Source organism: Ambystoma mexicanum, chromosome 2q (genome assembly GCF_040938575.1).
Source record: "Ambystoma mexicanum isolate Mex_15411 chromosome 2q, UKY_AmexF1_1, whole genome shotgun sequence".
NCBI lineage: Eukaryota > Metazoa > Chordata > Amphibia > Caudata > Ambystomatidae > Ambystoma > Ambystoma mexicanum.
The window spans coordinates 574,360,073-574,386,107 of NC_090924.1; positions in this window are offsets into that span (position 1 = coordinate 574,360,073).

Here is a 26,035-nt window from a genome sequence, read left to right on the forward strand (position 1 = left end):
TTCACACAACCAGCACAGTGCCATATTTCAATGAAGAGGCATACAAACAAGAGCAAGCAAACCCAATTGCCATACATAGCAGTGGCCAAGGGTATGAAAAGGTAGACAGTACCATTATGACAGAAGAAACGCTGATTGAAAGAATATTCCCAACCAATTTACAATCAACTCTCCATTCCACTGAAATAATCCATCCCATCTACAAATGGCTGTGCACCTCAATGTGTAACGTCCAAAAACAATCCTAAAAATCTTTGCAGCAGTTCCTCAATCAGTATATGAAAACCAAAGACATATTAAAACTTTAAATATTACAAACCATGGACTCCTGTCCAGTGCGCAAATGCACAGGACTGTGAGGACATTCATTAGCCTGCATTTCCAGGTCTGCTTGCAAAAGTACCTTCCACCACATCAAAATGTTAGCAACACACCATTCTACTGTATGAAATCTCGTTCAGATACTATACTATGCAAAAAGTCCTGCTTTAGCACTGGAGCATTTAAATCACAATTTCCAACATGGCACAGTCAAAGAACTCCTGGAAGAAATAGACCACATCCAAAGAAAATATTTTGGAAGTAAAGAGCACTAACACAATCCAGTAACTTTAGAACAGAGTAGCAACAACCTTGCAGATGCCAACCTTCTATTACACACATACAAAAAAGAAATAGCTAAATTTAAAAGCACATCTGCTGAAGTACAAAACCAAGTATGTGTGTGTTGTCACAGAACTTCTTATACAAATAACACCAAAACTGTAGATATAACATACAAAATAGAAGACAATGAGGAATCCCAATGGTTCCAATTAGCTCTCTATGTTCTAGCAGAAAACAAATACAAAATTGCTAACCCCTCAATACTTTGCACATACTGCACTGGTAAACTCGATAATATCCAAATTACTTCACAGGCTATCAGTAATAACTTGGAAATATTTCCACTTCTAAAACCACTCCAACAGCTTAATTGTTATGCAAGCATTGTAATCCAAACAGTACACCCATTTCAAGCAATAATATGCCTTCAACCGAAAACAGCCAAGTTGCCTCCTTCGGAATTACTGAAAGGCATTTGTGGCAAAGTAGTTCATTTGCCATTAGATCATAAAGAAAATGTAGACACTACGGGAGTGCAACGCCCAATAGATCAATGTTTGATTATCCTAGTCAATGGTGATGCTACAAAAGACAAAAACAAAATTGGCAGCAACTAGTAGACTTAAACAAAGTTAGAGAAGCCCTTCAAAATCTTAAAGGGAAAACAAAGGCATAAACATTGAAGAAAACCTGAGAGAAAACACCAAAATAATTCGGGATTGCTCATCAACTGGCCAATTTGAACTTCTAGATCCTACTACAGCCTCCAATATTTTAGACCAGTATACAATTCACCCACTACACTCCAAAAACAGCATAGATGATGCACTAAAAACATATCAAATATGGCAAGCCAAAGGATCTCCAATCAGCATATGGGGGAAACGTGTAGAAGCACTAGCCTTTCCTCTACTCTTTCCAACTGTAAAAGGTGGAAGGTATCATTAAAGATGCACACAAATGACAGCATCAGAATACCACTCTTTATGAATGTATTCTGAAGACCCCAGATTCAGCCAAAACGTTGAATACATATTCCACCTCCTGTTTGAACGTAAACTAGCAACTGTATGTTACAAGAGTTGCAGACACATTGAAAAAAGGTTCCAATTATTTAAATATGTCTGCTACTCAGCTACTTCAAGAGGTGCAAGAGAAAATGAAGTTTTACAGACAAGTATTACAAATCTCTTGGCAAACATGCATGGTACGAAAGAATACTGGTTCCGATGTCACGCAGATATACGGTGTATGCTACACAATGTTGGCCCACCCACATGGTTTGCCATTTTAAGTTGTGCAGGTGCTTCTGGTACATTGAGTTCTATACAATGATCTTGTTTTTCAGTTCTTAATACTAGCTGACAGCGATAACTCATGTTGTTATGAGTGTTGCTGTTAAGAAGACTGTTCTGGTTATGAACGATACACATTCAGGGTGTCCTTCTGTGTGCACTGTGTAAGTTGGGCAGAGAGTGGTATTTCCTCATCATGAGCCATAGTTGAATTAAGTTGTGACCATGATACTCTACCATCATATCGACAATTCCAAATGAAATAGAACAATTCCAGTTCTCTGCCTGTGGTCATTGCAGTACCCAGGTCGGGAGCAGGAGCTCCACCAACATAGATCTGCCGCTGCAGGAGCAATAGGCGACCGGCCCGAATGCCAGCTGATCACTGCGGAATATACAATAGTGCGGTAAGCACTGTGGCCACGCCATGATTTCTGCCGCTACAATACTCCACAGCGCCTACAATACGACCTGCCCACGCTGATAGCTGACACATGGACTGATGCCCGTATATATCTACAAACGCTGCTGCTGTGTCTTTTTCGCCATTAAGGTACACGAGGTACCTATTCAGTCCAAAATGTCCGCCTGCTTTGCAACCCGGCATCTGCAGCGCCAATCCAGGCACCTAACCACCGCCACCTCGCTCTGATTGGTCGCTTTGCCCTTCTTCTCTGGGATTGGGCACCAGCAGGCGTGGCTGGCCCACATCCGACAAAGGCCCGCACGAAAAAGGCCATCACCTGTTCTCTGCCTGTGGTCATTGCAGTACCCAGGTCGGGAGCAGGAGCTCCAACGACATAGATCCGCCGCTGCAGGAGCAGGAGGCGACCTGCCCGAATGCCAGCTGATCACTGCGGAATATACAATAGTGCGGTAAGCACTGTGGCCACGCCATGATTTCTGCCGCTACAATACTCCACAGCGCCTACAATTCGACCTGCCCACGCTGATAGCTGACACATGGACTGATGCCCGTATATATCTACAAACGCTGCTGCTGTGTCTTTTTCGCCATTAAGGTACACGAGGTACCTATTCAGTCCAAAATATCCGCCCGCTTTGTAACCCGGCATCTGCAGCGCCAATCCAGGCACCTAACCGCTGCCGCCTTGCTCTGATTGGTCGCTTTGCCCTTTTTCTCTGGGATTGGGCACCAGCAGGTGTAGCCGGCCCACATCTGACGAAGGCCCGCACGAAAAAGGCCACCACCTGTTCTCCGCCTGTTCGTGCCGTGACCGCCGTCCGCCAGAGACCCTGGCCCTATACACCGGCCACACCAAAGGTACTATTCCTGTCATACTGTACGAACTGTATTGTACGACTACACACCACATGTGTGCCGTAAAAGATATTATTCTTGTTGCATTATCACGCTTACTACCCACTATCTCTGCACGAGTGGCCGCCTATCTACACACGCTTGTGTTCAAATAACTATCCGATTCTCCTGGACAGATTCGCTTGATCTCGTATACTTACACACCTACTGTTACACTTTGAGCTACCTATAGCATTAACAACAGTTAGACCACTCTAGAACCTGCCATACTGTGCCCGCTATTTAGATAATCATAGTCAGATTGCCTATGTATACTAATTTACACTTGAACTGCTAGTTACACACTCAACAATCGACTACCTTAGCAGTACTATATCTAGATTGCCAAGGAACTCACCATACTTGGCCACTGCACTGAGACGGTACACCCAGTTGTTGTTTAGTCTAAATTGCATCTAAAATTGCTGAGAAATATGTCTGATTGTTGGAAACTCTAGCGGTTTCGTATCTAGACAGCCTGTGAAACTACCACACCGTGGCACTATGTTGAGATTGCATACTTAGAGTGTTTGATTAGCCTACAAATTGTAGTTAAACTGTTTAAAATATGCTGGATTGTCTCCTACTTTAGTAACCTCATACCTAGATAGCCTGAGAAACCGCCACACCTGGCACTATGTTGAGATTGCATAGTTAGAGTGTCGGGTCAGCCCACAAATTGCATTTAGAATGCCTAAGAATTATGCTTGAGTGTCTGCTACTTTAGCTATTTCGTATCTAGATAGCCTGAGAAATCGTTGTACCCTGGTAAAATGTTGAGATTGGACATCTAGAATGTCAGTTTACCCTACAAATCATATCTAATTTGCCTAGAAATATGTTGATTGCCGATTACCTTAGTAGTTTCGCGTCTAGACCGTCTAAGAATCTGCCATATGTTGGACTACTCTAGGAAGTTGCATCTACCTTGCTAAGCATCTAAGCAATTACTGAATCTTAGCCAGTCTGCTGGCCATCGACCAGTCTAGCGATACTATATGCAGCGCACCTAAAGAACCTGCTATACCCTCCATAGGTAATGCTTGCATAATGATAAGACTACGTAATATCTGCTGCATGATAGCCATGTCTACATTACTAGTCACTAGCTCCCAGGACAACCTTAAGGGAACCCCCCTATGTGAGTCAGCCCATACCGATTATGCCAAACATACGTAACAATTCGAACCATGATGTTCCAGAGAACATGGCTGCACTTGAACTAGGAGCACATGCCACCCTCCCCAGCCCAACTAATGATAGAAATCATAAACTGCGCTCCAGACTTAACAAACTACACGAGCTGCCTAGAAGACTTCTCCCATTGATTAAACAAGAAATGAAATCCCAATATAATAGGAATGAACCTAACCTCCCTTCCACCTCACCAGCCAAAATGAACTCCCAAACCTCTAAACCTAAGCCTAAGATTAGCACTAGAAACCAACCAAACCTCTTACAACCTAAACCTGAAGCAGAAACCCATTCCCTTAAAGGAGCGCTCCTTAATGTAAGATCCTTAGTCGCCCATGCCCTTGATCCAGCTGACCTAATTACTGAAGCCAACTTGGACTTCATTGCCATTACTGAGACCTGGCTACATAATGCAGCAGGACCATCACTCATGTTGGCCATCCCAGATGGCTACACCATAATTAGGCAAGATCGAGAGACTTCCCATGGAGGCGGCATCACCATCATATTCAAAACAAACCTCTCTCTAAGATTAGCCCCTATCCTAACCCTACAATCCTGTGAAGTCCTTACTGCTAAACTTCCCATAAACAACACCCAATCACTCACTATACACCTAATTTACAGGCCACCAGGACCACTTGGTCCTGGTGGTCTGTAAGGAGGAGGATCTGCACAATCTATTATCCACCAATGCCAAAACTACATCACAACTGCTGGTTCTAGGGGACTTCAACCTAGGATTTAACGACCAAGCAGATACACACGCCTTGACCATTGCTAATACTCTCGACTCTCTAGGACTATCCCAAAAAGCCAACAGTCCCACTCATTCTAAAGGTAGAATACTAGAATACTAGACTGGGTTATTGACTCAAATTGTACAGCTGACATTTCCTCTGCATCGTATTACCTTGGACCGACCAGGCACTGGTATCCTTCAATCTCATAACTACCAGGCCTGCTACCACAGCCCCACTTACAGCACCAGCCTGTCTTACCAGAAATAAAAAGAATATGACAACAGATAATATCATTCCAGCTATCCTCCCAACTCTAAATGCTCTGTCGAACAACCTAGAGCCCATTGTACTAGTGCACGAATATAATAAAATTATGCTTGACACCATGGACAAAATCGCCCCGCTCAAACTACGTACAAGTAAACCTGAGGCCCATTTAAACAAATGGTTCATGCCTAAACTTAAGGCCTTACACCTGACTAAGAGAAAAAGTGAATCAACCTGGAAACAATGCCCAACTGATGAGAATAAGGATAACTTAAATGCCATCTCTCGGCAGTACAAACATGAAGTGTGCCTGGCAAAACAAAATTTTTACAATGATCGCATTGCCAATTCCAACTCAAATATGAAGGAACTCTTCTCCATATTGAAAGAACTTGAATCCCCCATTGCCATTCCTGATATCTGCACTAAGGACCAGACCTGGTGTGCAGATATCCAAGACACACTAGGCAACAAAATAGACACCCTCCAAAAGAAAATCCAATTAAAATAAGACTCGCTAAACACCTCAAACCAGCCCCAGACACCGCCCAATGATATCTCAAATAACCAAACTAATAAATTCACTTTCACCAAAACTTCCATAATAGAGGTAGAGAAAATCATACTCTCCTTCCAACCCTCTAATTGCAAAGGGGACATCTGTCCAGCACAGATAATAAAAGAATCCACCAGAGATCTATCTCCTTTTATCTCAAAATTGATTAATGCCTCATTCACTACTGGTAACATCCCGGCCAACCTAAAGTAATCTTGGGTGCTCCCGCTTCTCAAGAAACAGACTTTAGACCCCCTGATCCCCACCAATTAGTGCCCAATTACTACGGTACCATTTCTACTGAAGATTTTGGACAAAGTGGCGTACACACAAATTCAAAAACATCTTGAATCTCACAAGTTACTGGGAGTGAGACAATCGGGCTTCCGGCCATTACATGGAACGGAGACAGCCCTCATTGACTTAAAGACCCAAATAGATGAGCTGAGAGATCAAGGAAAGACAGCACTCCTCCTACTACTTGATCTCTCAGCGGCCTTCGTCCTTGTGGACCACAAGGTCCTCTGTAGACACCTGGATTCTTTCGCTCAGTTCTCCACCTAGGCTATTAGATGGATAGAATCCTTCCTTAGCGAGAGAACCATGCAAGTTTTCTGCACCTCAGCAGCAGCAGACCCGACACCAATCACATGCGAAGTCCCGCAGGGCTCTTGTGTCTCCCCTACCCTATACAACATATTCACTAAACCCCTTTTCGATGATTTGGACAATCTAGGTATCACCTACACTAACTATGTGGATGATACACAGATTCTCCTCCCGCTTTCTGGGGATCATGGCAGGGACAGGGAGTTGGTGAATAGGGTGTATCTCATCATTCAGGCATGGATGGCACTACATGGTCTATGCCTGAATGACGACAAAACAGAGCTGATCATCCTGGGCACACAGGCCAACATCAAAAAATTAGGCCCAGACTACGCCTTATTCAGCATAGACGGCAATGTCATAAGGGTCTCTAGGGAAGTAAAAACGCTTGGTTTTTATCTTGATTCCACTATGTCATTTTCCAAACAGGTCAACTCACTAGCCTCTGCGACAGCCTATATCTGTAAACTAATAAGAGCAGGCAAACCATTCCTTTCCAATGCCAGTTGTAAGATCCTAGTGAGAGCCCTTATACTATCCCGTCTCGACTACTGCAACGCCCTTTACAGTGGGGCCAACATAGCCATCACCCAAAGGCTCCAAATTTTACAAAATAATGCACTTAGAGCTGCACTCGGCATAAATAAAAGAGAACATATCTCCTCTATTAGACGACAACATAAATAGCTCTCTACTGATGACAAAATCCATCTAAAAATGATCTCCCTAATGCATAAAGCCCTCAATAATGCGGCGCCTAGCTACCTGGCGGAAAAAATAAAGAGAAAAACTTCCTACAAACCAACAAGATTGGTCAATTTGAACTGTCTGGTAATACCAAGATTTAAACTGTCCAAAATTGGTGCTATTAGGTTCCCGGTAATAGCTGCTAAATTGTGGAATGCCTTGCCACACCACCTGAGAATAGACCAACCCTTCGCACACTTCAGAAGGAACTTTATCAACAACATCAATCCTAATAATCCGTAATTACTCAAACACCCTCCCTCTAGTCTGATGGAAACCTGCTACTTCGCATCTAACATATCCTATCTTTAACTAGTGCCCATACTTACCGGTATCTATTTAAATTTGTAAACTGTATTTGATGAACCTCTGTATAACCTTTGTATCACTTGTATATTCTGTAATATTGTGTATTTCTGTATCATTTCTGCAACATTGTAAGTCTCGCATATTCTTCTGCTGCGCCCGGTTACCCCTGGCATGGTGCGAATTACAAATAAATAAACAAACAAACAAGCAAACAAACAAACAAATAGTAGTAAAATGATGGAATTAGGATGCGCTCAGGCCTCCACTTGCTTTTTATTTTTTATGTCTCATTTCTTGTACACTTATGGAGCAGCATATCATTTTATACTGGTGTGTATAATATATAAATGTCTCTTCTGCTTGTGAACTTATTACTCATTGATTCCTTGCGTTCACCAGATGTCGTAGATATTGGGCAAAGTGCTCACCACAGCGCGGTGTCATGAGGCTGGGCTAAACTGGGACTCATCCGATAATCAGAGTGTGGCAAGATTTTGCCAGCTGGTCTGTTCATTCAAACCAAATTTGTCAGTCCAAATCCAGAGTTGTTTTCTCCTGAACAGTAATCTACAATTGTCCATGTGATCTCTGTAGGACCATGATGTTTTTGAATGAAGTGTTTGACCATTGGGGATGACAGTTTCTTAGTCTGGATGCAGGATCAGCGTTCAGCCGGTCTGATCTTTATGGTGCATGATGTATCTCCACCCGATGACAATTGTAGTCGATCTCTCTGTGTTGTGACCTGTACTACATTGACCACACAGTGCGTGACCTACTGGTGTTGACTGGTTTCATAGAAGGTTCTGTTCCTGTTCTATTGGTTCTTTATATGTTTGTATTAGAAAGTGCCGCATATTGAGTCTTCTTCTCATTGCAAACCTTGGTTTCTCCAGATGGGATACTCCTACATTCAGGATTGGCCAGGGTCTTAATACTTCTTTTTCGATTTTATTGACCATTGGCGAGAAACTGAAAACTGCTGTAAGAGTTTCGCTACTCTCTTTTTTCCTTCCATGTTGTTCTAAGGTTGTGGCCCTCATAATATTACTGGCTCTTTTTTTAGATCGTTTTAGAACGTGTTTTTGGGTAACCACGACATAATTATGCATCTGCCAGTTTGCTCGAAGATTTTTTGTAGGCATAAAGGTTGGAACAGGTCCTCCGATTTCAGAGGAACTGTCCAAAGGGAAGGATATTCTTGAGTCTAGGTGGATGGTAACTGTTGAAGAGTAGCTATGAGTTTTGGTCTGTGGGTTTATTAAACACTGTACGTTTGATCTCTCCATTTGCCGTCTTCAGATTTAAGTCCAAAAAGTGGATCCCCTCTGTGCTGTGTGTCTCTGTGAAGGTAAGGAACCTATTCTGGACACTTAGCCAGTCCATGAAAGTGTTCAGGTCTTCCTCAATCCCATTGAATGCCATCAGTACATCGTCGATGTACCTTGCAAACAAATCAGTTTTGTGAAACCAGGGGTTGCTAGCACTGTAGATAACTCTATCTTCAAAATCTGCCATGTATAAATCAGCCAGACTGGTTGCAAATGTGGCACTCTTCACGGTCCCTGATATTTGTCCGAGGAAGGAGTTTTCATAAATGAAATAGTTCTTAGTGAGGGCAATCTCATCTATCCGCATAATGAGTTGGACTGGTTTAGTTAATGGAGGGTCCATACTCCTGCAAAAATTGACAAACAACAAGCCTTCAGCTGTTGTAACTGCCCCCACAGGTTTAGCTGCAACATAGGTGGCATTACTTTATACTGATTGCTACACCTTTCATTAGAACACACAAACAAATTAGACTACTACAAACTTTCAGCAGAAGCTGTTGTGGAGCTATACAGAATTTTGAAACAAATGAAAATGCTTCTAATAGATGAGGTGAGCATGGTTTCCAACCTAATGTTGGCTTTGATTCACCTTAGATTGCAAGATGTCCTTAAAACAGACTATGAATAACTCTTTGGAGGAAAATACATTACTGTTTTTGGATATCTTCTTCAATTACCATCAGTGAAAGATGAACCTATTTTTAAAACCTTATGACACAAACTGTGTTTTAACACACTCGGCAGCATAGGAAATGTAAATCTCTGGCAACATGTCCAATACAGGGAACTAACTGAAAACATGTGTCAGTCTGCAGACCTCACCTATACTAACATTTTGAAAAGCATTTGGATTGGTGTGCTTTCTAAGGGAGCACAGTTTATCTTAAATAGCTGACTCATCCATGAGCTATACAGATATAACACATCTGCTTGTGATGTCATGGAACAATTAGCACACACAAATTTTAAATGTATGTCCTTAATGCCATCCCTAGCAAGCTGTGCACAATTCAATGAAACAATGTTGAAAAAAGAAATGCAACCAATAGTGCAAATTTACTCCACAGACAAACTGGACGGTATGACAATGCTTATGTGTCAACAAGCCACAGCACAAATAAATAGCATAGAAAATTATATTTCCAATACAGCTGGTTTGGAGAAAACATTAACATTGTGTTTAAACTGTAGAGTAATGCTAAAGCGTAACCTGTGGAGCAGGTTTTCGTTAATGGAGCACTTGGTATAGTTGTTGGCTTCCAGACATACCCACATGACAACAACATTCAGTTTGTTAACATCCGCTTTGACAAACTTTCAGAAGTTAAAATTATAGGATGCTCAACAGCCGATTCCTTCTTTTCAAAGACATGTATGCACTGAGAGAACAGTTTTCTCTATCTCTTGCATATGCAGTCAGTATTCATAAATCGCAAAGTTCTAACCCTAGATCAAGCATTGATTGACATTGACAGTACAGTCTTTAAAGAAGGCATGAGTTGCGTAGCACTGTCATGCCTACGTACGCTTGAAGGACTAATTCTAGTCAATTTTGATGCAAGCAAAGGCAAGCATGACATTCCTTGCATCGTAGAGAACAACAGACTATGTGCACTCTACACACCCCATCTCAAAATGTACCCTGTACATCAAAAAGGCAGACTTGGTAAAAGAAAACTAGTGTAAAGACTGCTTATACGTGATCTCCTAACACTACCACCAAAGAAATTGAAAGCAGCGGCTACTCCTTCAATTACCACAACCACAGAAGGATGTACTGAAAAGGCCTGTGAGTACAAAAGGCAAATGCATACCTAACAGCAAAAACAAAGAAAAAAACCTCTTCAAAAAAAGGAATTGGACTTCCATGAAATGACTCAGACACAGAACTGACCGGTCGATTCAAATTTTCTAACACAATTGGTGTAAATTGCTATTCAAATGTAGCAACCAATTTCCACCAATTGTGAAAACATTTACTTAAATGGCGCTGACCAGTTGTGTTTGAAAATGCTACTCCTTCATAGAAATGCAACAAACAATCCTGACAACACTTACATAAGGAATAAGGCAGGAATTGGACTACTTTGCAAGAATGGCGAGAGTCACTATAAACACACAAGAAGGTCCACAAGAATGTCTTATGTACTTACTGCAAGTCCTGGAAAGCAGAAACATACCTATTGATGAAATCTTCAAAATGTCATACATGTGGAAACATACATACACTCTCTGCAGCCCTGTGGTGCAGGAAATAGTCTGTAATGACCGCTTTGTGTATGTATCTATACCTAACTGTGAATCCATTCCATTTCAGCAGCTGGTACCAAAAGCAAATCATGGCATATTGTGTACTACTTGCAATTCAAACAATCGTTCCACCTTGCAGATACAGTCACATAGCCAACACATAATAGTAATGCTTTTATGATACAATGCAGATGGTACCAAAAACAACTGCAGGCTTTCTAGCTTCATACACGGGTAAGTATCACTTGGCAAGAAAACCTTTGCAGCAGTAGGCATAATCTACCACATGGGTGCCAAAACCACTGCAGGTCATTATACTGCATACATTAAAAAGAAATGTGGGTGGTTTGAATTCAATGATACTTCCATTACTCTGAACCCGAGAGATTACCCGCAAATCCTGCAAATGCCTACACAATATTCCTGAAATCAAAATGTACTCACTGATCTACAAAAGTAGCATAGCCTACTACCCAATACCCACCAACAGATATGTAAATGCAAACGAAAAATAACCTTCTGCCCTTTGAAACTGGAACAATTTAGCATACACCCACTGGCCCATGAGTACATCAGTTGCCCCAATTACCCAATGATTATAGTTACAAAAACAACAACTGTGGAAAACACACACTATATTGTTTCACACATAGTACTTAAAAAGAGAGGTACTGAGTATGAGGGTCTACAAAAAGTCCTTAATAACCTGCAAAATGACCAACTGTTACAATAAGGCAACAGCTGTCTAACAATGCCCATACCACTGCAATAAATATGCAACTGTATGTAACTACACTCATAAAACTGCAATGGCACTTAGCAATAGTGGAAAATGCAAATCCACCAACAAGAATGAAGGTGCTTGAAAACATTCCCTGCAAAACTGTGAAACTGTAAACAGTTAGAATACGCCAACTGGTATCTAACTGCAACTATAATACTGCAATATTACTTCCCATTACTACACAATTTAAAATCCACCAGTAAACAAGAATGTTCTTCTGTGGAAACCCTTCAAGTCGTATTAAGTATCAACAACCAGAATAAACCAACTGGCATCTTACTACACCCACAGTATTACAATGTTACTTCCAGCAGTCAAACTGCTAAAATCAATCTCCAGCAATCAAAGTGCTACAAAACATACCCTTAACAACTTTCAAACTACCAAAAGTTAGAATACACCAACAGGTATTTAACTGCCCTCACAATACTGCAATATTAGTTTGCAATGGTACAGTACTTAAAAAACACCAACAGCAATCAAACAGCATAAACGAATACTGTTAAAAAGAGGAAACAGATAAACAGTTAGAATATGCCCACTAGTATGTAACTGCAACTATAGTACCACCATTTCCAAAAAAAGCAAAACACATACAATGTTTCAATTCCCCCTACTGCAACACTGCTTATAACAGCAAGACCACATATATATGCACCTTAAACATCCCTAAAAGTACTGCAAATGTCAATGCAACAGAGTGTGCCGCATAACATCAAATGATTGTAGAAGTTTTTTTAATCCTGCATGGATTTTTTTTCCCACAGACCCAATGATTATGCAAACAAACACAGGAACTGAGCACATTGCACTGTACGCTTTTTCGAAGCATAGTACTTTTAATGTACTAATTATTAGGGTGCGCAAAGTACATAAATATCTGGAATTGAGTTCAATACCACTTTATGAAGTACCTTCCCTAACATATTATGTTTTTTTTATCACAAAAAATGAAACCAAGATTTCTCCTGCATTTCCACATGCAACAAAGAAAATATGTGCCAACAGTACCACAATATTCAAATCTGCTAATGCCACTTCAATGGTATTCTATCACTGAATTCCAAAAAGGTATACAGTGCCACAAGCACCATAGCATAACACAGCCTATACAAACATCCTCATATCATCTAAATCCGACTCCCCTACCCTAATGAAGCCTACCTGCAAGTCACCAGATAAGCTGCTCACCTGACAACCTACCCGCAAACTCAGAACATATAGAAGAGAGACTGCACACCCTATGTTCTTAAGCAAAAAAGCAATTTTGTTAGATTTATGGAATGTACAGCTATAATGGCTCACACAACTTATTAATCTTAAAGGGTCCCTGGGAGAAAAAAAAAGTGACTCTGGTATCAAGAAGTCGCATGTATCATAGAAGAAAACAAAGTCCCTATTGTCAATAGAAACTCCCGTCCCCTGCACACCATTTGGTATTGGAAATAAAAATTCCAAACAATGTTTTAACAAATTGAGTAGTTCTATCAAAATATGTCTCAGGATGAACAATTTCTATTTAGACAATTATTTCAAAACATTCAAGGATATATTCAATCAAAAATATTTTTAATCCTGTAAATGAAACTGAAAATCAAAAATGGGAGTTCAATTCACTCAATAATATCAATGTATACTAATTATGAGCTCTACGTGTTTTGAGAGTGAACCTCTCTTCTTCAGGAGCAATCAACAATCTTTTAAATGAAGCATTCTCAACAAACATTCTCTAAACACGAATTTCTGCAATTCATCAATTCCAATGAATACTTTTTTCAAACTTTGTACAAAAACAATAACTTTTTTCAACTACATTTTCTTGTGTGTCTTCAAAAGATCATTTGATTGTGGGATTATGGAAACGTCATCTTGTTGCACAGTTCTCTGAGCAAAAGATCATTCGATTGTGGGATTATGGAATCGTCATCTTGTTGCACAGTTTTCTGAGATTCTGTGGACAATATTCATATAAGATATTAGTGTTTTTTAGGTCAATGGAAGTTCTGATATTAGTCAAGTAGAATGTTTAAATACCTCTGTGGTGTTGCAGCATATGGCAAAGGGTCTCAGGTGGCCAAACGTCTGGCCGTTCAAACAATCGTGCCCTATTAAGGTAAGTATATCTGCATTTAAGAGAACTTTGTTTTCTTCTAACCTACCCGCAAACTGCCACAGTGTCCGCAAACTGCCGCAGACACAACACAGTCTTCTTCCACCTAAACAAATACATCATATGAATCATATTTCACTCCCCCACCCTTTCCAGCCTCAAATGTCCCAAAACATGTTTTCCAGCCCTATTCACCGCCGCGCTATCCGCGGATATCTGCAGATATCCGCGGATGCCTAAATGGTGGGCATTTCAGAAAAATATGATGCACATCACGCTTCCCTCCAGTCAATCATTGGGCATGTCATATGTACGTAGAGATCATGCGGCCCTCCGAACCAATCAGAGTCCTGTCCCTGGAGCGAACAAGGAAATGGGTCTGCAGAGCGGATATAGATATCACAATTTTGTTTACACCTAAATTTTGCCTGTTTTAAATTACTGGACACATTTTCACCAAATTTACAAAAACACGCTTTCGGGACCAAGCTGCTGCCCCAAATTTGGTGAAAACATGTTTCTATTCTGTCTGGAAAAAAACATTGGGACCCCCCTATAACTTTGCCCCCCTTACAAAAAACCTCACCAAACTTGGCAAAAAATTTCAGAGGCGGCATATACTTTTTTTGCAAAGTTTGGTAAGGATTCGTCCAGGGGAAGCAAAGTTATAAGCCGCCCAAAAAGTGCTCTTCCTATGAGTTGAGCAACTTAACCATAACTACACACCCGCTAGAGCAGGCCTTGTAGTATATATATATATTCACTGAAAAAATGAAATAAAGGGACGTTATGGTTAAGTTGCACTAACAAAAACCCATGAAATTCACTGAAAAAATGTTGTTAAAGGGACTTTATGGTTAAGTTGCACTGACACAAAACTATGAAATTTAATAGAAAAAACATTGATAAAGGGACGTTATGGTTACAAGTAAAACTGGTAAACACCAGATGCTGTACACTCGCGATCACCAGCTTCAGAAGTGACTTCATCTATTGGGTGTGTTATGTGAATTGAGAGGATGAGACATTGGTAGCGAGTCGGAATAGCATTTTTTGACACAAAGGCGCCTTGCTGCATTCCAGTAACATTCGCCTTGGTTTGTCCGTAGTTTTTTGATGAATGCACTTGGGAATGTGCGGAGTATCGACATTTAAGGAAGTTAGTGCATCTGCCATGCATCTGCCATGTGAAACGGATGATTTTCAAGTGGAACATATTGGCTTGTTGAAGAAAGGCAGAAATACACTTCTTTGCAATGTACCACACTGTCTGCATTCACGGACCAAATAGAAAATTACGCTCCCACATCGGTGGCTGCATAATGCGGTAAAAATGTATGCAAGAGATTGGAAACAAAAAAATGAATTGGTCAAGTGAGTCCTCCATCGCAAATGGCACTGAAACTTGTGTATCATGCTGTGCAATTTTCCCTGCACAATCAACAACAATAATATTGGCATGATTGCTTGTCACCAAAGTGTCACACAGAAAAACCAAAATCAGGCACTTCTTTGTAGCTACTGCATAGCACTACACATGCACATCATAGATTGCAAAATGAGTAGCCACTTTCAGTCAATGTATGTTCGAACCCCCTAAAACCTGCACGCTGTACACAGCCATAACCACACCCTCTGCATTTCTGTCCACAAATACACCATGTAGCACAGTCTGTCCGAACACACCGAACACACCACACCCACAAACTTTATTGCCCTATCCCGTAGTCTTTGTAGGCCCATTTCTATGGGCGTCATCTGCAAAAGGGCCATATGTAACATGTGCCCCACTGCAACTATCGCGATATTCGCAGACTTTTCATGCTGGGCGCGCGCGGGAGTGGGGGAACTACTTTGAACCAGGGGAGCGGACATCTATAGTTGTGGTGGCTCTTAAAGAACCTTTTTTTTTTTAAAGGTGCTTCCCTAGAAACGCTGTTTTTGATGTTTATATATGTAAATGTATATTTTCAACTTTAGCTCACATTCTTACAATAGGCTCTTCAGTGCAGTTTTTAGATTGTGAAACAACATTTCATTGCCACTGTACAGTTCCACAATGCGTCCACTCCTTCCAAACCAAAATTGCCTTCAAAGTGTCTTTGCAGGGCATAGTTGTGCAGATCTATGACAAAGTGATCACCTACAGTCAACACAATACGTTTCGCCATGTCAGCCACCCCCAGTATGCAGAGTATAATGTGCAACCATTTCACCTCCCCTTCCTGTTAACCACACCCACAGTACCTGATTGGGTAATCCCCACACTGCCATGGCAATTGGGCAAGGTGGTGTAAAGGGCAGATTTTGGCACGTGCGCCTCCCAAAGTAGCGCGTGGCCCGTACCCATGTAAAACTGGAACAGTCCTTCTTTCCTTTGCACTATCTTCTCTGCAGCTCTACCACATTGGGTTACATGTAAATAGGCACAAACGCATCCACCAATCACATTGAAGCTGTCATCATCGAACACTGTCACTACTGTACAACAATTGAAATGTACCGTTACCCATTTACAGTACAAATGTTGTGCAATTCCAAAGCACGTCCACTACAAAGTTCAATGAAAGTATGAACAATGTCTCCATCTGCATACATCCACATAGCCACCCAGGATGTGCCATGTGTAATTCACTACCTTTTCGTGATAATGAAAGGGGGGGGATTAAACAATATGAAACTGGGTAGGGGATTCAGTCTTCCAGCATAGATGTATAAAGGTTTTTATTTTTGTGACGTGCATGCAAGCAACTGTTTTTTCTCTTTATATGTGTTTCTGTTTGACTCTCCTCACATTTTTACAACATGCTGGTCAATGCTTCTTGCACAGTGTAAAAGAAAACGACATTGCCAATGGCGCTCAAATAAAAGCCATTTCTACAGAACCACTACATATTTTGCGACCTCATGATCTCATAGTGGATGGAGAACATGCCAGCAGTCTGCTTAAACTGATGCACAATTCTGTTTAAAGTACACTTTCCGACCTCTGGCTGCGGAAAAATTACACCATCATGGACCCATACAGCTCTTGGTGTTATGCATGAGAAAACAACTTTGGCAGTAGGTAAAATATGCATCACTGCGGTCAGCAACCTCTTCAGGAGACGGATTAATCGTCCACACAATATGTAACCCAAATGTACACTTCTGTAGTGCACCACGACAAAGTCCATGTTCATGACAGAAGCCACACATCTGCAAAGGTGAACCATCCCAGTGAAACTGCAGTCACCCTGACAGGCCCAGCAAGTGTCCACTCCTTCCAACCCAAAATTACCAGCAACACCTCTTTGCATGCAACACCTGTGCAGATGGTGCACAAAGGTATCACTGACGATAAGCACTGTGCATTTCTCCATCTCGACCACCCTCACGACACAGTATTGGAATGAAATAGTACCACCCCTTCCTATGAACCACGCCCTAATCTCCTAATTGCCTATTTCCCACAATTCCATTTCCCTTTCCACCCTGCTCATAATTGGAGGATGTGCACCTGTGCTTCTGCATCTACATTGAGGTCCAAAGCCCAGTAAACCTCAGACAATACTTCTTCCCTTTGCACACTTTTTGCAGCACTTCTCCATTGGGTGCTGTCACATTTCAAAACATGCATGCACCAATCACATACAAAATCTCTACATCGCACACTGTCATTTCTATACACCATTCCATATTTACCATATTTACCATTAAACACTCTCGGTACACGTTCTGTTTGATTGCAAAGCCCCTCCACCTGAAACGTCTACTAAAGAATGCACAATTGCAGCATCTACAACATATGCACCACTGACACCAGCACTCCCAACCAACCTCCACACTGCAATGGACATGCACATTGTTACATACATCTGTTACCATATGTATAAACATTACACTGTCTCCGGCAACCCTATGCCCTTTCATTCACATACTATGATCTTACCCGCTACCACTCAGAAAGTATTGTTTCACTCCCAACATAACCACACAATGTTTACAACATTGTTCATACTGCATGCATTGTACACACAGCACACTATCCAAGCTCATATAAGCTGCCCTTCAACTATACACTGTAACATACTGACAGTATACAAGCATTGCACCCAGTGCCTACGCTGTGTGACTTTTCACTGCAGGATCTCCAACCACAGCACACTGCCATGGAGGAATGCAGCACTAAATTGCAACAGTTACCATAATGTACAAACAAGACCCTCTCTCCTGCATCCCTGTGCACTTTCAATCACATACGATGGGCATACCCACTACCATTCACAAGGTTTTGCACCACTGCCAACCTACCCACAGTCTGTTTGCAAGAGTGGCCTATAAAGGCTTAAATGTGCTCCACACCCATTCCTTACATGTCACCGCCCTCTAACTGATGCATATTGAAAAATGCATTACTGCTGTGGGTGTCTTCAAGGCCTAGGCTCTTGAATGCATGGCCTACAGACTTCGGCCATGCACCCAAAAGTATTGTGTCACTAACCACGACATTTTCACAACATTGGGCCTACTTCAACAAATTTGCACACAGCATAGGCCTTGAACACACCTACAGATACAGCAACAGAATGCCACCATGCATGTCACCATGTCACCAACTATGACCATCGACATACACACCACTGCCACCAGCAGTCCTACCCAACCTGCTCACCACCATGGAGCTATGCAGCAACAGTTAACACAATGTACAAAGAAAACACTCTCCTGCACCCCTATGCACTTTCATTCACCTATGATGGGCGTACCCACTCCCATTCACAAAGTACTGTGTCACTGCCAACCTACCCACATTCAGTTTGTAACACTGTCCCTACTGCAACCAATCTGCACACACTGCACTATGCAAGCACCACCCTGTACCGGATGCAGAGTCAAACATGCTTTCCTGCTTTTGGTATGTTTCAGCCCTACGCTCTTGAGTGCATGCCCTACAACCTACGGCCTACGGGCTTCTGCCATGCACTCAATAGTGTAATCCTTCCACAGACCCACCACACCTTTAATCACCCATGCATGCCTCCATGTGTCCAACTACTGCATTCCATCCGCAGCGCACCACCACCCATGCTCCCACCCAACCTATGTCATGGGCAATTCACTCCCCATCTTCAATTGACCTGCCACCAATCACCATGAAAATAGGTTGCCACAAACAGCTCACGGCAGAAGCCTACATAGGTCACATGAACCACTTCTCACCCCGCCAGCCATTCCCTCCTTTATTGCCACCAACACAATACGTACGGTACATTTCCTAGACCCTTCTACCACCGCACTTTCCTCCGATACACCATGACAGATTTCCTCAAAAATGTTGACACAGAGCACACTTCCGTCCAGCCAACCACCGGCCACATTCAAACTTCTCTGACACCATGCTGTACTGCAATCCAATGACACTTGTGTCCGTGGAGCGAACAGGGAAATGGATCCGCGGAGCTGACCCAGATAATACACATTTTTTGGGGCATACATTTTAGTATTTTGCAAAAGAATGACTGGTCCAATTTCAACCAAACACACAAAAGCACGCTTTCTGGCCCAAGCCCCCGCTCCTGCCGCAAATTTGGTGAAAATCCATCCAGACGTTCAGGCTGTAGCCGTGCGCAAAGTTTTTCCCCATTCAGTCTATAGAAAAAGAAATATGTGGGACCCCCTTATAACCTTCCCCCCTGCATGAAAACCTTGCCCAACTTGGTGAAAAATTCAGAGCCAGCCATATACTTTTTTTTCAAAGTTTGGTGAGGATTCCTCCACGGGGTGCACAGTTAAAAGCCGACAAAAAAGTGTTCTTCCTATGAGTTTAGCAACTTAACCATAACTACTTGGCCTCTACTGTGGGCCGTGTCATATATATATATATATATTCAATGAAGAAGGTTATAAACATGAACAACAAAAAAACAATTGTCATAGACAATAATGGTTGAGGATATGAAATGGTGGAAAATGCCATTATGGCAAAAGAAACCCATATAGAAAAAAGTCTCCAACAAACGTTCAATCAAATGCACCATTCATCCAAACAAACCATCCAGTGTACACAAGGACATGCAGCTCAATGTGTAATCTATGCCAACAATCCTTTAAATCTTTACGACTATTCCTCAATCACTATCGGAACTAACAGACAAAAGTAAAATGAAAACGTTACAAACTCTTGTCCACTGCACAGCCACACTGGACTTTGAGGACATTCATTAGCCTGCATTTTAGGGACTGCTTGCAAAAACACCTTCCACCACATCAAAATGTTAGCAACACACCATTCTGCTATATTGACTCTTGTGCATAGACTATACTATACAAAAGGTACTGCTCTAGAACTGAAAAATGTAAATAGCATTCTCTTACATGGAACAGCCAAAGAACTACTTCAAGAAATAGAGCACATCCAATGTAAATACTTTGGAACTGAATTTGACTGTGTGTGTAACTTCAGAAAACATTACCGAAAACCTAATGAACACAGGCATCCTAATAAAAACATACAAAAAAGAAATGGCTACATTGCAAAACACATCTGCTGAAACACCAGACCAAATATGTGTCTGTTGTTGCAGAACTTTTTATAAAAAGAGTACAAAATCAGTAGATATAGCAAACAAAATAAAGGACAATGAAGAATCCCAATGGTTCCAATTAGCTGTACATCTAACAGCAGAAATTGAATACAAAATAACGGACCCCTCAACATACTGCAACACAAAGCTTGACAATAACCAAATGCTGTCATGGGCTATCACTAATAACTTAGAAATATTACCACTTCCAAAGTTACTAAGGGGCATCCGTGGCAAAGTAGTATATTTGCCATTAGATCTAAAATAAAATGTAGAAACTCTAGGAGTACATCGACCAATAGATCAATCTTTGATTGTACTAGTTAATGGTGTACCAACAAAAGAGAAACAAAAATGGCAACAACTAGTCGACTTAAGCAAAGTTAGATAAGCCCTACAATATCTAAAATAAAACAATGATTACTACATAGGTATAAACATAGAGGAAAACTTAAGAGAAACTATCCAAATTATTAAAGACTCCCCAACAACTATCCATTTGAACTTGTAGATCCTATTAGTGCAGCCAACATCTCAGACCAGTATACAATTCCCCCACTACACTCCAAAGACTCCATTGACAATGCATTAGAAACATATCAAATGCATCAAGCCAAAGGATTCCCAATGAGCATATGTGAAAAAAGGGTAGAAACATGTTCTTTTCCTATGCTTTTCCTGCAGGAAAAAGAGGAAGATATGATGAAAGGTCCACACAAATTAGTGCATCAGAATATCGCTCTTTAAGAATGTATTCTGAAGACCTCAGATTCATACAAAAAGTCAAATATATCACCTCTTCGAAAGTGTTACAGAGTTGCACACACATCAAAAATCATGCTATAACTTTTTGAACATTTCCCCTACTTAGCTGCTTCAAAAGATAAAAGACAAAGATGATGTTTTGCAGTCAAGTATTACAAATCTCTTTGCAAACATGCCAAGTACAAATAAATACTGGTTCCGACATCACCCTGTTGGATGTTTTATGCTAAGGACACTAGGCCCACCCACATGGCTTGTTACTTTCAGTTGTGCAGAGTACACATGGGATGACTTGCACAACTTCTTAGCCACTGCAAACCAAAATAAATACAGAATAGATATACAAAAACTAGGAGAACTATGTTCTCTTGACCCTGTCAATTTATCTAGGTACTTTCACCATCGCTTCATTGCCACGCTGCACTTTATCTGCAATGAACAACATCCCCTTTGCTCGGAGAAGTGCAACACTTCTTTTGAAGAACAGAATATCAATCCAGAGGAGCACCACTCATTCACATGCTTTTGTGGATAAAAGATGCTCCTAAATTTGGCCATGATAGTGACACCACTGTTTTACAGTTTATTGAAAAATACATGACCTGTGACATCCCTTCAGAAACTACAGATAGTAACCTACATACACAAATCCCATGCTTCCAAAAACATAAGTGTGGCAAATACTGCCGACATAGATTTAAACACAAAGGCAAATACTGTACCAAATGTTGACCAGTTTGCAAAAAAGGACAAGTAAATATCTTGATGTCTTCTGTTAGACACAGTGTAAAAGGCAAATCCCCTAAAAATGTATACAACATTAAAAGAGATGAAGCATCCAAGTAAATTAATGATTGCAATGCTATCATTGCCCTCTTGTTGAATGCAAACATAGACATACAGTACATTATAGACAATTCCACTGTGTTTGCGAGATATGTCACATCCTATCTCACCAAAGCTGAGAAAAACAGAACTAAAAGACCTCTGGCATGACATATCATCTGACAAAACACTCTCACAAAAATTGTACAGCTTCAGTATTAAAATGCTCTCACATAGAGAATGCAGGTGCTACGAAGCTGCAGACTGTTTAACAGGTACAGCCTTAGATTGCAAATCTGAACACATTGTCTGGCCCAGTTTCATCTCAAAAAAGAGTAGTAACATCCTACCAAGAGATAAAAACAATAGCCACACATGATCGCAAAAGCCAGGACATTAAAAAAAAACATTTTCATTGACATATATTACCCAAACAGAATTGCTGCTTTGGAAAACATGTGTCTGTACAACATTGCCCAAACTACACCTGCAAAAACAATGTAACACCAAATGAGATAACTGGCAAATATTTAGTCTGACCTTGTGAAGGAAGTCTAATTAAACTCAAAAAACCCAGTCTAATTAATCATATAACATTATCATTTAAATCCCCACAACATATAGAATTACATGGCCCTAATCCAACCATTTAAACCTTGGAGAAAAGAAGAAGAATTATTAGGCAACTATGACTCATTTGAAGATGCATTCAAAGCATACAAAAGCAGTATAACAAATGACAATTTCAAAGAATACAAAGAAATGTTGGAAAATGAACGCCAACAAGAGGAAGACATTGAAGCTCAACTAGAAAAAGACACTCCTGAGGGCAGTCAACCTACCCTTACAGGAAGCAAATAACCACTTGGAGACCCACTCATTCTAAATGAAGAAGAAATAGAGATGAATGAGGTAGAAAACACCATGTATCAATAAAAACAATCGGATAACGACTTGTCAGTGCTTGAATCACAGTTAAATGATGAACAGCTCACCATTTATCTAGAAATCACTCAAGAAATTGAACATGGGTTTAAACATGAAAGTAAAACCTATAGCTGTACAACTTATAAAGCTCTCCTCCTGTATGTAAATGGAGAAGCTAGTTTGGGTAAAACATTCTTAATTCAAATAATCAGCAAATGTCTACAAAACTTAACAAACAATAACATTTTGACTGTAGTACACTGACTACTACTCCTCCACGTAGAACACCATTACACATTTTAATACTACAAATTATCAGCAGAAATTGCTACTGAATTACGGAGAATTCTAAAACAAATGATAATGCTCCTGATAGATGAAGTAAGCATAGTTTCCAACCACATGTTGGCTTTAATTCATCTAAGAATGCAAGAAGTCCTAAAAACCAACTACGAAGAACTGTTTGGAGGAAAACATATTATTGTTTTCGGAGACCTTCCACAGTTAACACCAGTAAAAGCTGAACCCATTTTCAAAACATTAGGACACAAACAATGCTGCAGTGCGCTTGGCAGCATTGGAAATGTAAATCAATGGCAAGATTTTCATACACATGCAAAATCAGGCAGCAGGGCGCAGCCATCTTCTGATAATCTGACCAGTTGCTGCATCGCCCAAGGAGGACTGCCCTGGCAGCACTAAATCTCGCGCTCCGTCCAAGGGACCACGTATCCCCAGCCCTTAAGATACTGCACTGGCTTCCAGTAGCCCGTAGGGTAGCTTTCAAAACCCTATGCCTCACCCACCGAGCTCTACATAAAACTGGACCCTATTATCTTCAAAAAAAGCTAATACCCTATCACCCTACCCGCACCCTTAGATCAAGCTCAGCCGGCCTCCTAGTAATTCCTAAAACAAACTCAGTCAGGTTAGGCGGAGCATCATTCTCAGCCCTGGCCCCAACCCTGTGGAAATCGCTCCCACCCCACATCCGCCGAACTCAGGACTTAACGGCCTTCCGCAAACTACTGAAAACCTGGCTCTTTCCCTAAAACCAACCAGCCCTAAACCACCATCATCCCAAAAAAAAAAAGAAAAAAAAAAATAAATAAAACAAATACATTAAATAAATAAATAAAGTAACCGAACCAGATTGTAACCTACATTGACAAACAGAACTAAAACGAATAAACTAGATCTAAACAGGGAAATGATTAAATAGAAAAAGAATCACTGAATAATGGAAAGAAGAGAGCGTGGAGAGCGGATGAACAAGGAGAGCGGATGAGCATAGAGGGCACGACCGGATGAGTAGAAAGAACGAATGAGTATGGATGAGTATAGATGAGTATGGATGAATGTGAGGATAAATGCTGTTGGCAAATGAGCCTGGAGAATATGCAGAGCGCAAGATCATACAGAACGAAAGAGCGCTGAGAACAGAGGCACATATAGAGCGGAGAAATGTGGGGAACAACCGAATGGAGGGAGAGACTGAGTGTGGGGAGCGTATGAATGTATTGAACATATGAGTGTGGGGAGTGTATTAGTGTGAGTAGCGGATGAGTCTGGAAAGCGGATGGGTCTGGAGAGCGTATGGGTCTGGAGAGCGGATGGCTGAGTGTGGGGAATGGCTGAGTGTGGGGAATGGCTGAGTGTGGGGAATGGCTGAGTGTGGGGAATGGCTGAGTGTGGGGAATGGCCGAGTGTGAGAAATGGCCGAGTGTGGTGAATGGCTGAGTGTGGGGAATGGCTGAGTGTGAGAAATGGCTGAGTTGTAGGGAATGGCTGAATATGGAAAATGGCTGAGTGTGGGGAATGGCTGAGTGTGGGGAATGGCTGAGTGTGGGGAATGGCTGAGTGTGGGGAATGGCCGAATGTAGGGAATGGCTGAGTGTGATGAATAGCTGAGTGTGGGGAATGGCTGAGTGTGGGGAATGGCTGAGTGTGGGGAATGGCTGAGTGTGGGGAATGGCTGAGTGTGGGGTATGGCTGAGTGTGGGGAATGGCTGAGTGTGGGGAATGGCTGAGTGTGGGGAATGGCTGATTGTGGGGAATGGCTGATTGTGGGGAATGGCTGAGTGTGGGGAATGGCTGAGTGTGGGGAATGGCTGAGTGTGGGGAATGGCTGAGTGTAGGGAATGGCAGAGTATGGAAAACGGCTGAGCGTGGGGAATGGCCGGGTGTGGGGAATGGCCGAGTGTGGGGAATGGCCGAGTGTGGGGAATGGCCGAGTGTGGGGAATGGCCGAGTGTGGGGAATGGCCGAGTGTGGGGAATGGCCGAGTGTGGGGAATGGCCGAGTGTGGGGAATGGCCGAGTGTGGGGAATGGCTGAGTGTGGGGAATGGCTGAATGTGGGGAATGGCTGAATGTGAGGAATGGCTGAGTGTGGGGAATGGCTGAGTGTGGGGAATGGCTGAGTGTGGGGAATGGCTGAGTGTGAGGAATGGCTGAGTGTGGGGAATAGCTGAGTGTGGGGAATGGCCGAATGTAGGGAATGGCCGAGTGTGATGAATAGCTGAGTGTGGGGAATGGCTGAGTGTGGGGAATGGCTGAGTGTGGGGAATGGCTGAGTGTGGGGAATGGCTGAGTGTGGGGAATGGATGAGTGTGGGGTATGGCTGAGTGTGGGGTATGGCTGAGTGTGGGGAATGGCTGAGTGTGGGGAATGGCTGAGTGTGGGGAATGGCTGAGTGTGGGGAATGGCTGAGTGTAGGGAATGGCAGAGTATGGAAAACGGCTGAGCGTGGGGAATGGCCGGGTGTGGGGAATGGCCGAGTGTGGGGAATGGCTGAGTGTGGGGAATGGCTGAGTGTGGGGAATGGCT